This window comes from Canis lupus, chromosome 18 (genome assembly GCF_048164855.1).
Source record: "Canis lupus baileyi chromosome 18, mCanLup2.hap1, whole genome shotgun sequence".
NCBI lineage: Eukaryota > Metazoa > Chordata > Mammalia > Carnivora > Canidae > Canis > Canis lupus.
The window spans coordinates 54,055,090-54,077,605 of NC_132855.1; the positions used below are offsets into that span (position 1 = coordinate 54,055,090).

Consider the following 22,516-nt stretch of genomic DNA (forward strand, 5'->3'; position numbering starts at 1 on the left):
ACAGTCCACCAACACAGGGAATGCTGCATTCCAAAACGAATGTCTGTATTCAACTGAACCTAGTTTCTACTACCCATTTGGAAGACTTACCAGAAGTGGTACCAATTATGTGTTACAAGTTTAATAAAGGCTTTCACAAACAATGTTTTTAAAAAGGGAATTAAAATGTAGGGCAGCCCGGGTGGCTCAGCAGTTTAGCACCTCCTTCAGCCCAGGGCGTGATCCTGGAGACCCGGGATCGAGTCCCACGTCAGGCTCCCTGCATGGAGCCTGCTTCTCCCTCTGTCTGTGTCTCTGCCCACCCTCACCCCCCTCAAAAATAAAATCTTTAAAAAAATAAAATAAAAAATAAAATTAATAATCTAAAGTAATATGGAAAATAGCAGTGTCTTCTTGATATTGAAATTCTGCTAAAAAACTTTAAGAGTAGTTAGAAGGCAAATATCCTTTTTGATACGTTCAAGTAGCTATTATAAGCCATCTTTATTTATCATCTCATGAGTAATGAGGATGAAAGAACTCGGATGACAACTTTCAACGGAAACTAGAATGTTGCTTTTTTCAAAAAAGTCCATGGTGAAAATAAGCAAAAGATATGAAACATTAAACAGGGCGGAGGGGGGTGCTTTTAAAGAAAATACCCTACCATAAGAAAATAACCCCCAAAAGATTAGATAAGCACAGAACCCTGGAAAGCCAAGAGTTGTCAGGTGAAAGGGGGACTCTACACTAGGTGTGCAATGTGATACAACACGAGCGGCTGGAGCTGTTTAAAGCATCATACAAGTAACAGGTGACACTGCCAAGAGGACGCTTTCTCCCCATGCTAGCAAGACTGCTAGCTCAAGACCCACAGAGAAGATAACACACAGTAAGAAATGGGTTGTCAGGTACAATTAAGAAGTATCCAAGTGATAAATAGCGATAGGGAAGCTAGCCTAATAATGTCAAATAAAAAATCTGAGATTTAAATATCCACAAACAATGGGAAATAAAGGCTGTATTATTAGGAGGTACGGGAAGGAAATGAAAAATCAAGTTTCTTACAAGGAGTGTTTCCTTAATAATTTAACAATGTGGGGGGGGGAAGGGTGCTTTCTTTTTGTTTGTTTTGGTTTTTTTTTTTAGCAAAACAAGAGAAAACAAACCTAGACACACACAACAGTGAGTGTATATATAGTAAGAAAATTTGGCATTGAAAAGTGACAAAACGATTAGGTTTCCTTCTCTCATGTTTGTACCACGGGGTCAAACAGGACTAACAGGTTCAGATGCCACTAAGTTCCACAAACAGTTGGCTGGTGCCCCTACCACTGGGCAGAGTGCTGCTCTGAGAATACCTTTCAATACAACTAAACAGCCTCCAGTGGTGAAGCACAGAGTTTTAAGGCTTTTTTCCTAATTTGTCTTTTAAAATGTGAGTGGGGCCTAAAGCGGCCATCCCATCCCTAACCCCCTAGTCTCACTACCCACATATCACCAGTTTATTTTCTATAAAAATGTTTATACACATATACATTCACACCATGACATACACACAGACACACAAGTGTAAAGTGTTCTGAAAACACCTTTCTCCAAGTAACACATGGAGGTCATCTTTATCAGTACATACATATCTAAGCCTCCCCATCCCCCTGCTTTAAAGCTTGCACAATATCAAAATACCATAATTTAAGCAGCCATTAGTGAAGTAGTAATTCTTTGTCAGTTTTTGTGCTATTACAAAATGTCACAATGAACACTCCAATACATGTCTATTGCTATAACTTTTCAAGTTTCTGTTTGCAATTTCCAGAAGTGGAACTTCTGGGTCAAAGGGATATATACCTAATTCTGATAAATGTGCTTCAAAAAGATTACATCCAGTTACTTTCTACCATCATATGAGCCAACCTCACACCCTCACCAATACTGGTATTAAAGCTTTTACAGTGGAAATAAAGTTCATCTTTAAACACCACAATTGCCATCTGTACCTCAAATTGCTGTTCACCAATTCAACTGCAGCCATGGCTGGGTCACCCAAGAGGAAAGGATCCACTCTACTGACCTTCCTTTTTGCCTCTCTAACACAGCACCTACATGTGAATATGTGAAGGCAGCCCTTCAGTATTTATGAAAAAAAAAAAAAAAAAAAACCAAAAAAAAAAAAACCCACTAAAATACGAAGCACTTTCAGTAGCTAACTCAAAGACAAGACTAGCCAATTAAATCTCACTTAACCTAAGGCAGGTTAACTCCAGAACCTGGGCAGAAAAATGTGAAAAAAAGAAAAGAGTTTAGTCTGACATGTCATCATTTAATTAAATGACAGGAATTGTATTTTACCTATCTCTCTAAATACATAAAGTATTTGCACTTCCATATCTATGCCCCAAAGAGGATGTGAGGTTAATTTATTTCTTGGGTAGACCTGATACTTTATTTTTTTTTTATTTTTTATTTTTTTTAATTTTTATTTATTTATGATAGTCACAGAGAGAGAGAGAGAGGCAGAGACATAGGCAGAGGGAGAAGCAGGCTCCATGCACCGGGAGCCCGACGTGGGATTCGATCCCGGGTCCCCAGGATCGCGCCCTGGGCCAAAGGCAGGCGCCAAACCGCTGCGCCACCTAGGGATCCCTAGACCTGATACTTTAAATAGCTCCTTATACCAAACTACTTTTGCTGTTACAGCACACAAAATAATGAATACTCACAAAAGATTTATACAGATTTACATAGAGTATCTCAATAACAGATATTTAACATTTTAAGAAATAATGTTAGTCTCCAATTTACTAAAAGCCTTAGTTTACTCTTGACTACTTTGAAAACAAAGAGATCTTGGAGGAAATAATTCAAACATATAAAGTGGTACTTAGCTTCCATGTATCTACTTATTTATATACTATTTGACTTTCTAGTTACAAATATCATCAAATGACTTCCTCATTACATATATCAGGATTTTCACTTTACTCCCACATTCCCCCTCCCTAGCTATCCATGGAACAAAGGTATAGCACCACTGTTGGTCAAACTGATATTCAGAAATTACACTCCTAATAACCATGTAAATATGATTCACTGCTGAGACATACAGTATATGACCAAGTTTTTTCTTTTCAGTATTTTTTTCAAAGGAAATAATCACCGCTTTACACTAAGCAAACAAGAAACCAATGTATCCATCATTAATCTCTCCCTCAACTCTGATAGAACTGTCTCCACATGTTTAAACACATCAAGACGAGTACCTGTATTTGAATGCTTTCCCTCACAAATTTACCAATCTCACTCTTTGACTCGATCAGGGAGATGCCCTCCAGTCCCTAAGCATATGCTGGCTGGATGTTAAAGGAAGGGGACTCATGAATATGCAGTAGAAGGGTGCCAGAAAGGGACTGGTTCCTGACTTCAATGTGCCCAGGAGTAGTTAAGAATTTGTTAAAAAGGAACCACTAACATCACTTTAAAATAAACAGAAAATATTCAACATCTGCACTATCTAGACGGTAATATCTAGGACTGCAGAGTTGCATGGAGACTGACAGAACACCAAGGAAGTCCTAATGCCCAGCCACCTCTCTGCCACTCAGGTTCATAAAATCACCCCGTTTCAGGGATCCCTGGGTGGCGCAGCGGTTTGGCGCCTGCCTTTGGCCCAGGGCGCGATCCTGGAGACCCGGGATCGAATCCCACATCAGGTTCCCGGTGCATGGAGCCTGCTTCTCCCTCTGCCTATGTCTCTGCCTCTCTCTCTCTCTCTCTGTGACTATCATAAATAAATAAAAATTAAAAAAAAAAAAATCACCCCGTTTCGGAGCTCCCCTATTCCCAAAGAGGGCTTTTTTTCCCCCAAGAACAAAGACTTCAGAAGAAAATAAATTCAGAATTCTAGTGGTTAGAGGAGTGGACTCAATGTGAATCTCTGCCTGATCATTTACTTGCCATATGGTCTTGGGCAGGTCACTTAAATCTCTGTGTGCCTTTGTTTTCCTCAATGTAAAAAAGGAGCTTAATAAATACAAGATTAAGGAAAGGCTCAGTATGTGCTATTATTAATAGTCCAAAAATCATATCTGCATCTTTAACAGGGTACAGCTATCATTCTAGTCTACCTTGGTTACTATCATATAAAACTGAAATTACTTCTCTTCTCTTAAATCTTTTTTTTTTTTTTTTAAGATTTTACTTATTTGAGAGAGAGAAGAGCGAGAATGAGAGCAAGAACAAGAGCGAGAGGGGGAGCAGCAACCCCTCACTGAGCAGAGAGCCGAATGTGGGGCTCAATCCCAGGACCCCAGGATCATGACCCAAGGCTAAAGCAGACGCTTAACTGAGCCACTCAGGGGTCCCTGCTTAGAGCCTTGTTATATTGATGTTAGCAATTACTAACAAGGGGATTAACCTATAACTTGTTCCCAAAATGGCATTCTGCTCAACTTCTATGCTGAAGTCCCTTTCCAATTTTTTAAATTGCTACTTAGCGTTTTTAGTCACAAATATATATAACAGCTATCCCTTTTAGCACTCAAATGGGCTGAGTACTATTCTAAGCCTTTTGTACTAACTCTGTACCCTCACAACAGCCAGAGAGACAAGTTACTATTACAAAGACATATTTGTACCACATTCTTCCTCTCTGCGTTTCCAGCCAACACTGGTCGTCTTTCATTTCCTGAAACACAACAAGCTCTCACCCTCTTCAGGGCCTTTGCAATGGTTACTTCTGGCTGGCCCTGACTTCCCTGTTTCTACAGATAGCTTGCTTCCTCTTATCCTTTATGGTGTGTCTCAAATGCCACTTCCTCAGATACCTTTCTCATCACCTGAAGTACACACCCCGATCGACCCCCCAGTTATTCTCTACCTGTGTCTGTTTCTGTGAAGGTCTTACCAGAAATACTATTTTATCTGTTTATATGCTCCTTCACCTCCAACAAAATCCAAGTTCCAAGATGGCAGGAACCTTATCTGACTTGTTCTTTGCCTGTATTATAATTAGTGCTCAACAAATACTAGCTAAATGAATAATGTGAGAAAATAAAAATAAATTAACGTGAATAGGTACCAGGCACTATCCTAGACAGTGGGATCTGGAAATAAGAGAGCACCTGCCCTCAGTTCAAGTTCTAGTAGGAAAATGACAAGCAAACAATTACCAAGGAGTATTATGATAAGAGTTACCCAAAGGGTGCTAAGGAGGCTTAATGAAGGTGGTCCTAACCCAAGAGAGTGGGAAGGGAAAAGGTATTTTCAGGATGTAGTGATGCCAGCTGAACCCAAGAGGAGATTAGCCCTCTGTTCTTACGTGGCAGCTACAGGAAGTTTGCTCTAAACATGCAAAAAATAAGATGGTCCCCAAAGCTCAACTCAGTATCAGCACATAGTAACCAAGAAGAAAGGTGTGCAAGCCATCTGAAGGAGCCAAACTGAATATACTTGTGCATGTAAAGAAAAAGGTATCAACAGAAAGGGTCAGTAAGCACTAAAGGAAAAATCAGAGGAAAAGGTTGGCAGACACCACCGAAGAAACTGAGCAGGGGAGGAAAAGCTTTTGCTCATACACATGAGTCTTCTGGTCACAAGGGATCTCTTCATTATGGGATGATGGCATCATCAGATTATGACAAGCCATTAAACATTTCATTCATCTCATTGTTTTTGTTCTGATTCCTTCTCACATTACTTTCTAGTTATGGTATGGGCTGCTAGCGATGTCCTATAGGGAGAGCGCACACTGGTGCACACTGTAAATAATATACAGGCTTTTCAATTTTGCCTTTCAGATTCATGACCTTGGTTAATCTGAGGCCAAAAAAAAATTGGATCTGCCCCTAGTTCACCAATTATATACCTGGAGGTGGGGAGTCTTTCTCCTAACAAAGGATGAGGGTTAGCCGGATTTTAGAGAGAAGAAAAATGTTTAGGATTTAAGAAAAACATTTGAGGTGGATCTGACAGATACAGAAGGTGAAGAAAGAGGGCTGAGCCAAGGATGATTCTAATATTTTAGAACTGAGTTATCTGGAGATGGCAATACCCTTCACCAAAAGAGCAAGAACAATCAGAGGGACACAAAGACTTACAGAGATTTCCTATTTAGGACATGTTAAATCTGCAGCCTCCTAAGGACAGTTTAGTGGAGATGTCCAATAGGCATTTGGCCATCCAAGACTGAAATTCAAGGGATTTTAACTTTTAGAGACACTGTTTTAGGGCAGTAGATGAAATCATCCAAGAAAAGTGTGTCAACTAACAAGAGATGAAGACCGGGAATCCCTGCGTGGCTCAGCAGTTTAGTGCCTACCTTTGGCCCAAGGTGTGATCCTGGAGTCCCGGGATTGAGTCCCACATCGGGCTCCCTGCTTGGAGCCTGCTTCTACCTCTGCCTGCGTCTCTGCCTCTCTCTCTGTGTCTCTCATGAATAAATAAATAAAATCTTAAAAAAAAAAAAAAAAAAAAGAGATGAAGACCAATTGTGGAACCTGAGCAAAGCCAGTTTTTAAAGAGGAACCTGCAGGGTAGTCTGTGAAACAGAGACAGATATCTAGATTTGTTCTGAACACTTGTTAGGTGGTGGTGAGTCAATGTCATATTTTAACAATTATATCTGCAATTTTTTTTTTTTTTACAGAGAAAGTACAAGTTTTAAAACAAAAGTGATTTGCTAAAAAAAAAAAAACAAAAAAAAAAAACAAAAGTGATTTGCTTAAAGTTACTGAAAAAGACACAGGAGTTCTTTCTGAATATCATAATATAGCTTCCTGGGACAGGAAGGAAATCAATGAGATACACCCTCCTAACTTCTTAACAGCACTTCAAAAAGTGAAATAAAGCTTGTTGAAAGGAACAAAGAACGTTCTTTGGGGAGCTACTTTAAAATGTTTAAGTCTTGCCAAGAGTTTAAAGTCCATGATGCTAACTAACCACCTTTGGATGAATTTTCAAGGCGGAGAAAAAAGTTCCAATGTGTATTTTAATGACTAACATAGGTTTTGAGAGACATTACTACACATTCATATTCTATAACAAGTCAAACTTTCATCTTAGGAGGTCTAGGATACAGCACAGTATTATTCTCCCCAATGGCGTCACTGAGTTTATGACTCACTGAGTTGAAAACTTTGTCATCAAGAACCATTCATTCATTCATTTATAGCAATGCCAAGTGCTAAAAATTGAGCTGTACCACACTTCCTATCCTATCATAGCTGACAGCTTTGTTGGAGAAGACAAACTACTCCACAAAAAACCTGGGATTTCAATACAAGTTGCAAATTAAGTGCCAAATAGCAGTAGGATAGGTTAGATGAGGGAGTCATCACAAAAGACTGGATTGCATAAGAAGAAAATGGTGAGGGAGCCAAACTTTAAAGAAAGGCAAGACAGTCAAGAAGCAATATGAGGGGGATCCCTGGGTGGCGCAGTGGTTTAGCGCCTGCCTTTGGCCTGGGGCGCGGTCCTGGAGACCTGGGATCGGGTCCCACGTCGGGCTCCCGGTGCATGGAGCCTGCTTCTCCCTCTGCCTGTGTCTCTGCCTCTCTCTCTCTCTCTCTGTGTGTGTGTGACTATCATAAATAAATAAAAAATTTAAAAAAAAAGAAGCAATATGAGGTAACAGGAGTATTGCAAGCAAGACAGAGGTATGAGTGAAGGCACAGATGCAGGAACCAGCTGTTCAGTCTTTTTGGAATAAGAAATTCATGTAGCCAGGCAATAGTCAACAAGGCCAGAGAAGCAGACCACAAAGTTTTATACTTTATCCTATGGACAGTATACAGCCAACTGATGGTTTTACAAACAGGTAGGCAGTGGAAGATTTTGAAAAAGCAAGATTTTGGAAAAAATCTGGCAACTGTGTAATAAGTAATAACATATCATGATTGTGGTGGGGGTACACATGTCAAAACTCATCAAACTAGACACTTGAAATTGCTGAATTTTATTGTACATAAATCATACATCAGTAAGACCAATTTAAAGGTAAAGACAGAAATGATATTAAGTATTAAAAAAACAAGCTGTAATATATATATACATTATATATTTATAGCCTATATATAGAGATATAGTCCATATAAAAATTTGAATATTTGATAGCTGAGGTTAATTTAGCAGTGTGCTGAAACCAGCTGATTATATGCAGTTCTTCCCAATTTCAAGTTCAGTGACATCACATCTGTACTCTGAAACCAGACATGGTGGAGTATTTACACTTCAGAAATCAGCAAATGCTACAAATCAAGGCTTTATTCCCCGGGCAGAGGTTCAACATTCACCAGGACACCACTGTGTCATTTCTATACAAGGTCTAGTATGAATACGGCACTAAATGAAGAGTCCCTCAACATTTTCTTCTAATTCGAAATAATGACACAGTTCTGAAGCACCATTTCTTAATCTTATCCTCAGCAGATGGTTACCAAAAAAGTATTAGGTTTAAGAGCCTAACATTTTATTGGTTTGAAGAACTAAAGCATGCCTATGTATTAAGACAGAAACCTTTGTTTGCATCTCTCAATCAAGGTTTTCTAGCTATTATGTGGTTCCCCTGAGACTAACACCAATTGATGATGATAATGCACAAAAAATTCCAGCATTCACTCCATTATAGGAAAGGCTAATTGCATGGGCCTATTATTGGAATATGCTCTCCTAGTTTAAACTAGTTGCATTTCAATAGAGTAAAGAGCATTTTCTAGAGAAACCCTACTGTGAAAAGATGAACTTTTGTCTTAACAACTTTAGTTTCAAAAACTATTCACTTATAGATGCCTATTTCACATCTCTGAAGCAAAATGGCTCATTTGTTATGTAGATTACTAGGCAATCACTTAAGAATAAAGAGGTTTCTTCTTTAGAGGCACCAGCTCACTATCTGCACAGGCTCAATCTCAAAACCAGCCAAGTATACTTCTAAATATGACAGCAAATAACTATTTGAACCTTTGTGATTTAACTGTGGAAAAATACAAACGTGCACCTCCTTCTTATTCTCCTTCCCACCTTCCAGGGACCAATCTGGGGTTCCTTCCAAGGAAGGGTGCCTTTTAGAGCTCTTGGCGTCTCTCTGCAATGATATCAGGGTATAGGAGGCAGGTACAGCAAGAGGTACAGTATGCTGATCACTGCAGCAGGTCTGATTCCGTGAGTCCTTATTTAATTAATAGACTTAAGTTTTGTTTCAAAAGTTCCTAAGTCCATTACTTAATTCAGAATGTAATTCTTCATGAACGAAAGCCAATATAACTCACTTGTATCTGAAGTACACCACTTTACTTGGAACACTAATCCCCATCTATACCGAAGTTTCTACTAGGGAACACACATGCATTCGGGGTTCTGAGATGCTAACAATCTTCACCGTGTAGACCTCATAGCACCTAAAGCCCCTATACCTCAGAAGAAGGGAAATAAGAAGACATAAGAATTATCATGAAGAACTATGAAATATAAGGAGCAGGAAGAAAATGTCAGGGGGTACAAATGACTGGAAATGTGAGAAGAAATATGTAAGAATCACCAGGGTATTAACATCCCCTCCCCCACAGAGAACTAGGGGTGTGGAGAGGGTGGCAGGTATTCATCAGACATGTACACTTTGATAAAGCACCCCATGAGTTCCAATCTACACTACAAACGAAGAACTGCAGATTTAGGGAGGAAGCTGCCAGGCCATGAAGAGTATACAAGAATCAGTTCTAAGCCCCAGGCCTGTCCACTGAGCACTTTTTGTACCACAGGTCCTGGCCCAAGTATCTTTTCCTTTTGCTACTTTCTTTGGGCTTTTAGTTCCCCTGGAAGAGTAGAAATAAGAACGCCAGCCCCCAAAAGGAAAGAAAAATATACCTGTGGCCCTATCTCTTTACTAATATTTACCATTCTTCAAAATGTTCAAGCTCAGATGTTACAATGTACAATTCTAAGAGCTGGGGACAAAGGTATAACAGACACAGGATCTACCCTCCAAGGAGCAGCTTGACAAGGCAGGTGGGAGGGAGCTGAAGCCACAAACACACAGCTGATTATAAAGTGTAACTTCTCACAAGGAAACCAAGAACGCAATTGGAGTACACACAAGACAGGAAAAGCACCTGTGGCAGATATGGAGCTGGGTGTGGGACTTCCAGGAAGACTCTGAGGAAGATGGAAAGCTTGAGGTGAATACTAAAGAATAAAGGCAAGCTGGCCAGAAGAGGGACTATGCAGAACAGTCAGCAACCGTCCTTTGAGAAGACAGGCACAGCACCTGCAGGGTGGGCGCAGCTCCACATTTCAGCCCTCCTTCTCTACCAAAAGGACCTTCTAATACCCAGGTTGGGCTTTAAACCATAGGCACTGAAGAGCAACTAAGGGGTTTTAAGCAGGAAGTACCATGATCGGATGTACTAAACAGGATCAATCTAGCAGCAAAATGAAAGGCAGACTGGAAGGAAGGAGACACAGACTAGCCACAGGGAGCCCTGAAGTTGTGAGATGATCTGCAACAGGCCAGGTAGATCATAGGGCCTAAATAAAACAGTGGTGCTAGGGCTGGAGAAAAGTGGGGAGACAAAACATCTCAAGGAGGCAGAAAAAACAGGATGAAGGAGTTATGGGGTCATTCCGGTTTTTTACTTGGGTAACAGAAGAGTGAACACACACACATACACACACAGATCAGTCTGATTTTGGAGGATATAATACAGAAATCAACATTAGACATGGTAAAGTTTTAGAAGCCAGTTGGGATATCCCCAGGGAGAAGTCTGAAAGTCAGGAAGCTATACCAAAGTAGAGTTTGGGAAGCAACCAACCATGTAAACATCTGAATCTTTTTGTATGGTAAGGTTGTTACAGGAAAAGATTGATGAAGCCACCCATGGGAAAACCAATCTTTAATAAGTCTACATTAACCTAGAGAGAGAGAGAGAGAGAGAGATGTGGGACCAAGGTAGGTCTTTCCAGCAAAACAGAATGGAATGTTTCTTTAGTCCACGGGTCCATCAACTATGGCATTGTGGGTTTTTGTAAATAAAGTTTTATTGTACAATGCCAAATCCATCCACTGATTGATAGCTGCTTCTGTGCTGCAACGACTGAGTCGAGTAATTGCAAAAAGCCCAAAATATTTACTACTTGGCCCTCTATATATTATTTGGCCCATCCCTCCTTTAATTAATAGCCTTTGGGCCAAGCCTATCCCCACTTCCTACCTCAGTCTCTTCATTTGAGAAACAAAAAGTACATTGTGTTTAAATGCAGCAAGAACTTAGAAGGTTCATGAAGACTGTTAATATCAAAGCCATTCATCAAAATTTATGCTCACCCCTTAAAAAATGCTGTGCAACACAACTGAACAATATTTCCAATTAAAGTCAAGGTTTTAAAGTATATAAAAATTTACAACATATAATTTGAGGATGCAGTATTTAAATTACAAGGCAATTTACTGATTTACATGTGACTACAAAATAAAGGGAATCTCAATCTCAACCTTCAATCCAATTTAGAATGTTACACCACAGTCTACTCCAGAGAGCATTCACCTCACAAAAGCCTTTGATAATAGAACAGATGGAGCATGAAGCAGATTTAATCAGTGCCATCTCCACCACCACTGCCATCATTTCTTGAACACCTACCATGTCCAGTTAACTATGCTGAGCTCCCAATGCCTGTTTGTCTGACTTAAGCCCTACAATGAGGGCACCCAGTGATTTTACAGATGAGGAAACTGAGCCTCTGGGAAGTTAACAGCCTTATCTCATATCACCTGTGGAGGGTCAATGGGAGAACTGATAACTGGTCCAGGCACAGTTAGAACCAAGTCGGACCTCAGAGGCTCCGTGCTCACCCTCAACCCCATATTATATTAGTTGTTTCTTGCACCACGGCAAAGATCATTTGCAGAGACACAAGGAATCTGGAAACAACTAGGAACACCTATCTGCTTCTCTTCCTCCTCAGAACTCAAGAGTAGGTCTTAGAACTGGTTTTGGTATCATAGACGTTAAGAAGGTGAAGCATATCAACTGTCCCAATGGGCTCGGGCCTCAGAACCACCACCAGGTAGGAGGACCTGTTGCCAGCAGACAATGTATTCTAGTTTCCAAACTACTAACCTCACAGACGAACTTTTTAAACAACCCTGTCTATAAACTGAGAGTAGCCAGCACCAGAAATAAAAAAGATCTTAGTAAATCAGATATTACAGTAATGTACTCTAAGAGGTAATACAATATACTAACTCAGTGGAAAGAACACAGGCTTTCACTTCAAACTGACCCAGGTTTGAATTCTGGTTTCAACACCAGCCTATGACAGTGACTTATCTCCTGGGGACCATCTCCCTTGGGGAAATAAGACCACCCTTCTTTCCACATGGCCTGGGGAACTATCAGTACTGTTGTGAATTTTAGTGGGTTTAGAGTCAGACAGCCCAAGTTTATCACCCAGTCCTGCAAATTACTTGGCACGAGACTGGGGCCTAAGCCTCAGATTTCTCGTCTGCAAAACAGGAAAAATGACAACAGGATCTACCTCTCTGGATTATTTTGAGGATTAATATATCTAAAATGCTAGAAGCACAGTGCCTGGCATATAGCACTCAAAGAGGCTTATTTTCAGTCTAAGTTATAGACCGAATGATAACTTCTAAACCTCCTAGAACTGATCTTTAGGGGAAGTAGCATCTTTCCTTGAGGCTATGAAATTAACTTTTATAGCTTTATAAAGGAGTGGTAGAAACTCCTTTCCAAAAAAAGCTGGTGGCTTGGCTCTATTTTGTTAAATGGCAATAAGTTTTCTTCATCTCTTGCCTCAAACTTTAAAATAAATATTAAATAATACTACTGGTGCTTTCAGGCAGGCAACGCCCTTAACCTCCAAAGAGAACAAGACTCTTTTTCCCCCACATATGGTTTTCAGAGCACCAGGAAGAAACACTGGAAAAGGCATCTGCTGAGAAGCAGAACCTTAACTCTTTGTAAAACAGCCTGCCTGCACCTGTGGCCAAAGCCCAAGCAAAGAAATTATGTGGCCCAGACCCCAGTCAGCCTGTCTTTCAAAAGAAATCCCCCACCCCCAACATGCAGTCACCTTTGAGCCTCACCTTCCACCTCAAAAAGCCATAAAAATATTGAGTTCCAGAGTTTTCTTTCAATCATTAGTTCCGGATTTAGAAACAGATCAAAAGCAACACAAAGACAATCTATAATAAAGAATTCCTTGTCCTCTGCCAGCCTCCTAAGTCTGTCCGGCTAAAACGTGCCTTTTGTACCAAGTTCAATTATTGATGTCACAACAGAAGAAATTCATAAAACCCTCTGACTTTCAGAAGGTTTTCTCAGATGCACGTTTTCAGTTTGTATTCCTACACCTGTTAGTTTTTCTTCAAATGATTTTAGCTTTTTTTTTTTTTTATAGGCAGATAATCATATTTATTTAGTCCAGGACTCAAAGACTCTAAACACAAACGTTTAACATGCACTATAACTGGCTTAACATAGAAGTCTTCTGCCATTAAACATACCCAGTTCAAGGGGGATACAAGAAAAATAGGAAAACAGTCTTCTGATACAGCACTGGCTTTATCTACCACAGAAATCAACATGCTTACTTTATACAGACCATAACAGATCTGCTTTAAATTTCTCAGTCATTTGCTACAGAATCACAAGTGATAAATGTATTGTGCTTCTCACTTTTTAAAAACCATTTATCGGGATCCCTGGGTGGCGCAGCGGTTTGGTGCCTGCCTTTGGCCCGGGGCGCGATCCCAGAGACCCGGGATCGAATCCCACATTGGGCTTCTGGTGCATGGAGCCTGCTTCTCCCTCTGCCTATGTCTCTGCCTCTCTCTCTCTGTGTGACTATCATAAATAAATAAAAATTTATTTAAAAAAATTTATCTATGCTCAAGTTCTAACAGAACTTTTTTCCCCCTAAAAAAAAGAAAGAAAGCCCCACCAAAAATCAATTCAGGACAAGAACCATCCTCTACAGCACTATGCTACAGTCTAGGTTCAGATTTGCAAGCCTTACTTTTGTTTTGAAAGCTAAGGGGAAGGAAAGTAGCTTTTCTGTATTAGCTTTCATTCCTGGGGAAATGGAAATAGATGCAAGCCTTCAAGGTTATACAGTGCACACAGAGAACATCCTGTCCATTTGCCTAGCACACTGCTAGCATGCTCACAGCTAATGGCCAAACCACCTGCAAAAGTCTCATTTGCTCAGTCCCACATGTTGCCCACAAATTCAAGATTATGCTGTTTCATTTTGTTTATTTTAGAACAGTCACCTTGTATCCAACTGATCCAGCCCACTTCTGGTGCCAAGGTGTTAACATGTATTATTACATTGCTAAAGGCAGGAAATAAACAGTTCCAGCCCCTACCCTGAAGACAGACCCTTTACATCCCTACTTCTTCCTCACCTGCCCAACTGTTCTATGTGTGTTAGAGGCTGGGTAGGTGACGGCAGATGACAAGGTTGAGAGAACCAACACTGTGGGAGTGGGGGGGGGGGGGGGGGTGGGAGCGGTTTCTGAGAGGAAAGGGTGCAGGCAGGAATATTGGGCAATACAAACTTGTCAGTTCTTTTAACCCTAAACATGGTGCTCTCAAAAAATGTTCTCCCTGGATTAAGTCCTAAACTAATAAAAAGCCTTTTAGAGATATCATGGAGGGATGTGGGTATTTTTACAACACTAAGTAGCTAGGAAAGACAACTACAACTTTGAACTTTAAAGTTTAGAATAATTCTTTTTTAAAATCTACTTGCTTATGATTTTCCTAAATTAAAAAAAAAACCTTGGGCACCTAGGTGGCTCAGCTGGTTAAGCATCTGCCTTCGGTTCAGGTCACATTCTCAGGGTCCTGGGGTTGAGTCCCATATCCCGCTCCCTGCTCAACAGGGAGTCTCTTCTCCCTCTCCATCTGCTGCCCACCCTCCCCATGCTCACTCGCTCTCAAATAAATTTTTTTAAATATATATATATATATATATATATATATATATATATATAAATAAAAATAACATCTAAGCAGTACTCAATGTTGCCTCACCATTTTAATGAACATACCTTTGAATACTCTTCCTAAAACCACCAAGTGTGAGATTCATTACCAAGAGCTAAAACTATTTACTGTTTTGGGCTGTATGTTTAACATTTATTCTCTCAAAGCACAGAGAGTTTCAAAATCATACAACTACCTCCAACTTGGTTTCTAAAACTGCTTCTATTTAAATCAGGTGCTGGTAGGTCTCAATTTTCATACCTTAAAGCTTGACAAATGCTCCTATTAAAAAGTACTGGCAGAAGGATGCCTGGCTGGCTCAGTTGGTAGATCACAAACTCTTGATCTCAGACTCATGAGTTCAAATCCCACACTGGGCACAGAGATTACTTTTAAAAAGAAAAAAAAAAACAAAAAACAAAAAAAAACCTGGCAGCTCAGGAATGCCAAGAGACAGCTCATATCATCATCATCATCTACACACACACACACACACACACACACACACACACACACACACGGTTCATAAACAAGAGGAACTCAAGCTTTCTACAGAATTCTCACAACTATATTCATACTTGCTATAATGTATATAGCAAGAGACACAAAGATAAAAAATACCCTCATGAAAGATGATGTTCAAAAACACAAATTCTTAAAATTACCAAACCTACATCTATCCCAATTTGATGATAGAAAGAAAACACCAAGAAGACCCCCTGATGTCCCACCTAAAACCAAGGAGTGTAGGTGAGAGCGTATGTATCACATGATAGGCTACAATTATTTCTACTTCAGAAAGCAAATGACCAACTCCAGTTCAAAGGAAAAATGATCAATTTCTATTATCTACTTGCTTCAAAAGGGTAATAATAAATAAGAGTCAAACTAATGAATTTGAAACTGAAATTAAAACAAAAGCTTGATTGAACATAAACTTTATGTTCAACATAAATACCAAGATCCAGGGGATCCCTGGGTGGCGCAGCGGTTTGGCGCCTGCCTTTGGCCCAGGGCGTGATCCTGGAGACCCGGGATCAAATCCCACATCAGGCTCCCGGTGCATGGAGCCTGCTTCTCCCTCTGCCTGTGTCTCTGCCTCTCTCTCTCTCTCTCTGTGACTATCATAAATAAATAAAAATTAAAAAAAAAAAAAAAGATTTTATTTATTTATTCACGGGAGACACAGAGATCCTGAGCCAAAGGCAGACACTCAACCATTGAGCCACTCAGGCAAACCACATAAATATTCTTTATAGTATTATACATAATCATAAAAAACTGGAAGTAATCTAAATGTACATTAACAAAATGAGTAAGTAAAATATGGTACTGCATGTAACTTTTTAAAATAGGTATAAATGAAGTAGAGCTATAAATGAAATAGAACTTCTATCAGTATCGATAAATCTCAAAAGTAATACTGACCTAATATATAGGATATTATTTATTTAGATATACAAAACAGGGACTCCTGGGTAGCTCAGCAGGTGAGCATCTGCCTTTGATTCAGGGCGTGATCCTGGGGTCCAGGATCAAGTCCCACATCAGGCTCCTGCGGAAAGCCTACTTCTAAAAAAAAAAAAAAAAAAAAAAAAAAAAGGAAAGCCTACTTCTCCCTCTGCCTGTGTCTTTCTTTTTCTCATGAATAAATAAAATCTTTTTAAAAAATAATAAATATGCAAAACAATTATACATATTACTTATGGATACACACATATACCTAAAAGTAAAAAAAAATGACAAGAGAATTCCAGAAAGTAGTTACTTCTATTTCATGAAGAGAGGGAGGGGGGTGGAATCAGAGAGGACTACACAGGGGCTTCAATGTTAACTACAAATCTTCTCTTTATCTAAAATATAAAATTTCAGGGATCCCTGGGTGGCTCAGCGGTTTAGTGCCTGCCTTTGGCCCAGGGCGTGATCCTGGGGTCCCAGGATCAAGTCCCGCGTCAGGCTCCCGGCATGGAGCCTGCTTCTCCCTCCTCCTGTGTCTCTGCCTCTGTGTGTGTGTGTCCATCATAAATAAATAAAATCTTTTATAAATAAATAAATAAATAAATAAATAAATAAATAAATAAATAAATAAATAATTTCTGAAGCAAATATAGCAAAATGTTAAGATCTGACAAAACTGAATGGATCTTCTATTATCATCTTATTTCTTCATATTTGTTGCACTCAAAATATTTCATTTAAAAATTTTTAAATGAGCAAATAACTAGAACACATCATAAATAAAGCAAAACCTAACTCTGACAATGTCCTAGTGTCTATAGTTCCAAATCAGTACATATGCCATGTTATTTTTCTTGAGCTAACATTTGAATGCTTATGTGTCAGACCTTGTGCTAAGCCCTAGGTCCACAATCTCACTTCACTGGTATAATGGCCCTCTGTGTACTATTACTTTTCTATTAGGCTGACTGCATCACTGTCTCTGGTCTTTAATCCTGAGGGTCCAATTATATTCACCATTCCATATTTTCTGGGGGGGGGGGGGAAGGATGAATCTATTTCCAAAAGATTTTAATATAGATTCAAATCAAGAGAGCTTCTCCTGCTGAATTCTGTGAATCCAAAGATTCTATTCCAGTTTTACACAAATGAAATTTTATTAAATGTACCCGACCCTTCTTCAGTTTGAATTTTTTTTTTTAATTTTTATTTATTTATGATAGTCAGAGAGAGAGAGAGAGAGAGGCAGAGACACAGTCAGAGGGAGAAGCAGGCTCCATGCACCGGGAGCCCGACGTGGGATTCGATCCCGGGTCTCCAGGATCGCGCCCTGGGCCAAAGGCAGGCGCCAAACCACTGCGCCACCCAGGGATCCCCCCTTCTTCAGTTTGTGTAAAATTTATACATATACAGCAAAAGCTAACCTAGCCTCCATCTGATCACTCACTTTGCTTTAAAAAAAAGAAAATCAATTCAGTGCATATGGGTCCACTTCAAATACATTTGGCATAAATTGCTAATCTGTTTTTTTTTAGTAGGCAGCTATTGGGGTACCAGGGTGGCTAAGTTGGTTAAGCATCCAACTCTTTTTTTTTTTTTTAAGATTTTACTTATTCATGAGACAGAGAAAGAGAGAGATAGGCAGAGACACAGGCAGAGGGAGAAGCAGGCTCCATGCAGGGAGCCTGACGTGGGACTCAATCCCAGGTCTCTAGGATCATGCCCCGGGCTAAAGGCAGTGCTAAACTGCTGAGCCACCCAGGCTGCCCAAGCATCCAACTCTTGATTTCAGTTCAGGTCATAAGCTCAGGGGTATGAGATGCTGAGCAGGGAGTCTGCTTGAGATTCTCTCCTATCCTCCACCCTCAGGCATGCCCATACTTGCACTCTCTATGAAATCAATCTTTAAAAGAAAAAAAGGGCAGCTGTAACAGTTAATTTAAACTCTAAAAGCTTAATTTATAAGTTATCAGAATGTGTGAAAAATATTTTCCCCACTAGGGTAACATGCGTTTTAAAGCAATCTTTCTGGCATAACTTTGCCTTTCTAATACTGTTTAGAGTAAGAGTATGCTTTCTTACTCTGAAAATGAATAAATTAACAATCTCATCACTTGAATATTTCCTCTATGGAAAAAATTACATGATATCAGTGGAATTATTGTTAATATCCTCTAGTGTGATAATGGTACTGTGCTTACACAGGAAAAGTCCTGACTCTCTGAAGATGTATGTTGAAGTTAGGCAGAAATATTACGATACTTGCAACTTACTTGGAAAAGGCGCAACTAAAAATAGATGATCAAGCAAATACAGCAAAATATTGAGTCTACACAGTGGGAAGATAGATAAGAATTCATTTTATTCTTTCCACTTTTATGTATCTGAGATTTTTCATAGTCAACTATAAAGAAAATTTTTCAGTCAATATCTGTTGAACAAAAAACTTAATGCCAACTTTATGCAATCTATCTAAATTACCTCATCAACCAACTTGCAGAAAATGAAGTTTTCTCTGCTTTTGTAGTTTTACTCATTAAAACGTGGCAGTTGAAAGAAAAGATCTACAATAAGGCCAAGTTAAAGGCCTACTGCTACATTTTAACCAGTAAATATTACTGCCAACCTAAAATTGGTTCTGTATTATTATTAATCATAACTTAAAGTATCTTGGACAAGCTTAGACTCCTTAATGCCATAGAAATTATGTAGCAATCTAGAAAAATCATAAAACTGATAACCAATTTCCTCAATCATGGCATTTCCAATAAGCCAAACTTCAATAAAAGGATCTATAATGGGGGCACCTGGGTGGCTCAGTCAGTTAAGCATTTGCCTTTGGAGCAGGTGAAGATCCTGGAGTCCTGGGATACAGCTCTGAGTTAGGCTCCCTGCTCAGCAGGGAACCTGATTCTCCCTCTCCCCCTCTCCCTTCATGCTCTCTCAAATAAAATCTTTAAAAATAAATAAATACGGGGCACCTGGATGGCTCAGTCATGATCCCAGGGTCCCAGGATGGAGTCCCCACATTGGTCTCTCTGCTCGGCGGGGAGTCTGATTCTCCCTCTTCCTCTGCCCCCTCCCAACTCCTATTCTCTCTTGCTTGTGCTCTGCTTTCTCAAATAAATAAATAAAAATCTGGGGCACCTAGGTGGCTCAATCAGTTAAGTGGCTGCTTTTGGCTCAGGTCATGATCTCAGGGTCCTAGGATAGAGCCCCACTGTCAGGCTCCCTGCTCAGCAGGGAGTCTGCTTCTTCCTCTGCTACTCACCACCACCAACCCCCCCCACCTGCTCCACTCATGCTCTCTCTCTCTCAAATAAATAAATCTTTTTAAAAATAAATTTTTTAAAAATTAAAAAAAACTAATTAAAAACATGGAAGCAATCTGAAATCTATTGTTTGTTCGTAACACCAGGGATCAGGCAACAAAGGCGAAAAAGAAATGTACTAGCTTAAAATTACATTGTTTCAGAAAATTCTTTTTTAAGATTTTTTGAGAGAGAGACAGACAGAGAGAGCAGAGGGAGAGGGAGAGGGAGGAGGAGGAGGAAAAGAGAAGCAGCAGACTCTTTGCTGAGTGCGGAGCCCCATCTAGGGCTCAATCTCACAACCCTGCAATCATAACCTGAGCTGAAATCAAGAGTTGGATGCTCAACCAACTGACCTACCCAGGCACCGGTTTCAGAGAATTTTAACAAGGGCCTTGTCCCATTTACTAAAGCATACTGCCTCTCATGACACTCTTCATTAAAAAACAAAGCTAAAACAGGACATGGGTGAACCACAAGTCCCCTTCTCCTAAAACATACAGGGAACAGATACATTCACCCACCAGACAAAATCAGAAAGCATTCTTAATTTGGCAGCTCCCCATTACAAGGACCATAGCCATCTCACTTTAATTCCACCATCTGTAATAATGGTTTAATAACCAATTGATTCATAGTTAGTCAACGTTTGACTTAAAACATGGTAAACAAAGCATTTGAATTCTCAGGTGAGCAGTTAATGCCAAATAGTGTTTTAATAACTGCACTTTCATAATAATTCATTCCAGGGATCCATTTTTTCTAATTGCACTTTTTTACTTTTATTATTTTTTAAAGGATTTGAGAGAGCAGGGGGAGGGGCACAGGGAGAGGGAGAGGGAAAGGGCAGAGGGTGGAGCCTGATGCAGGGATCTCAGTCTCACAACCCTGAGATAATGACCTGAGCTGAAACCAAGGGTCTGACACTTAACTGACTGAGCCACCCAGGATCCCCTCCAGGGATCCATTTCTAGAAATGAAAAAGCAACAACTGTTACTAGCCTAAGACAGGGTCTTCCTAATCAACATTAACGCAGATTTCTAAACATGAAGCAACATTTTATCTCAAAGTCAGAAATGAAAATGTCAAGGGCTTCTTAAAAAGCCTTAGGAAATATTCAAACCAAGGAAGTTGTAAGTTGCAGAAGTTATTTTTACAATACACATCTGCAAAGATAATAAGATTAAGATTCAAATTAATGGGACACCTGGGTGGCTCAGTGGTTGAGCATCTGCCTTGGGCTCAGGGCGTGTTCCCAGGGTCCTGGAATCAAGTCCCACATCAGGCTTCCAGGGGGAGAGCCTGCTTCTCCCTCTGCCTATGTCTCTCCTGAATAAATAAAATCAATCTTAAAAAAAAAAAAAAAGATTCAAGATAAGATTTAAAATTTATCATAAAACTACTTTCTCTATTCCCTAGAAGGCAATGCCAGGTATATACATGGCTGTGAGGATCTTTCACATTTTACATATATATACACACACGTACTAAGAATTACATGCAAAATGTCTGCAGATAAAAATTTATAATATTCAAGTTGCAAACACTTAAAATCATTAGACCAACTCCTTATTCAATATATAAGGAATGGAATACCCAAGACGGAAGTGAAAGGAACAAGGTCTCACAGCACTGAGTAACAGGGCCAAGGGCAAGAACCCTGGATGGTCTGTCAGGCAGTCTTCTCTCATACTAACATGCTGCCCCTCCTCTACCAACCTCCCAAACTGATCCCAAGTTAAAGTGTGAAGATAAACTAGAAAAGAGACAAGTTAATGGTTTGTCTTCTTCTTTAATGCCCCAGAGTAAATAATTTTATCATGTAAACCCAATCCTCCAGCAAAGCAAAATCTAGAAGACATGGGATAAAGGAAAAAATAAAATTTATAAACCAGAATTCAAGGCATGGGAAGCCAAGCCTGAATGATAATACTCCCAAATATGTAAATGAAAGGAAAAAAAAATTCACTGTGGCAAACGCTGATGGTTACCCAACCCAGTATCTGTTCTTTCTTTCTTTTCATATTTTTTTAGTAATTTCTACACCCAATGTGGGGCTCAAACTCACGACTCTGAGATCAAGAGTCGCCTAGTCTTCCAACTGAGTAAGCCAGGCACCCTTCCCCTTCTTACTAATGAACTAATTTTATTAAGGGCAGTCAAAAAGTGATGTTTCCCAGCCTCTCTTGCATTTAGGGTTGGTCAGCTGACATTCCTGGTCCAGATATAAGTGCAATTCATAGAGAGGGACACTCAAAAAAGCTACTTAAAAGTTGGGGGTGGGGGAAGGCAGGGTTAGCTAGTTACTGTAAGTTTGTCTTAATCACCCCTTTCTTCCTCCTCCTGCACATAACATCAATGTGATGGTAGAAACAACCCTTTTAGGAGACAGTAAAGGTAACTGAGCCTAAGAAAACGGAAGGAATCTGGATCCTTGACAACTCAATCTTGCCTTTAACTGCTTACCTGCTAACTCCACATTAAACTACATTATTTCAGATCTTTTACTAACAGCCAGCTAAAATTCCTCAGTTATTTACTAAGCAACTACATACTAAATGCAGTCACATACATTATTTCATATCATCCTTCTAGCAATCCTATAATGTGGTATTTCATTTTTTGGATGAAGAAACCAAATGTAGACATAAATCTAAACTTATGACTGAAGCCTACAATCATTCCACTGTATTTTATTTTTTCTAATGCAGTATACATCTGAAAAGGTATAAGCATTTCAAAATGTTATCATTTTC

The 22,516-nt window shown here is 39.6% G+C and overlaps 1 protein-coding gene across 5 annotated transcripts in view; it reads right to left on the minus strand.

Moving 5' to 3' along the window:
- UBE2H (ubiquitin conjugating enzyme E2 H) overlaps positions 1-22,516 on the minus strand; it is a 109,130-nt gene that overhangs the window by 60,685 nt on the left and 25,929 nt on the right. The gene's annotated exons all lie outside the window — the stretch shown is intronic.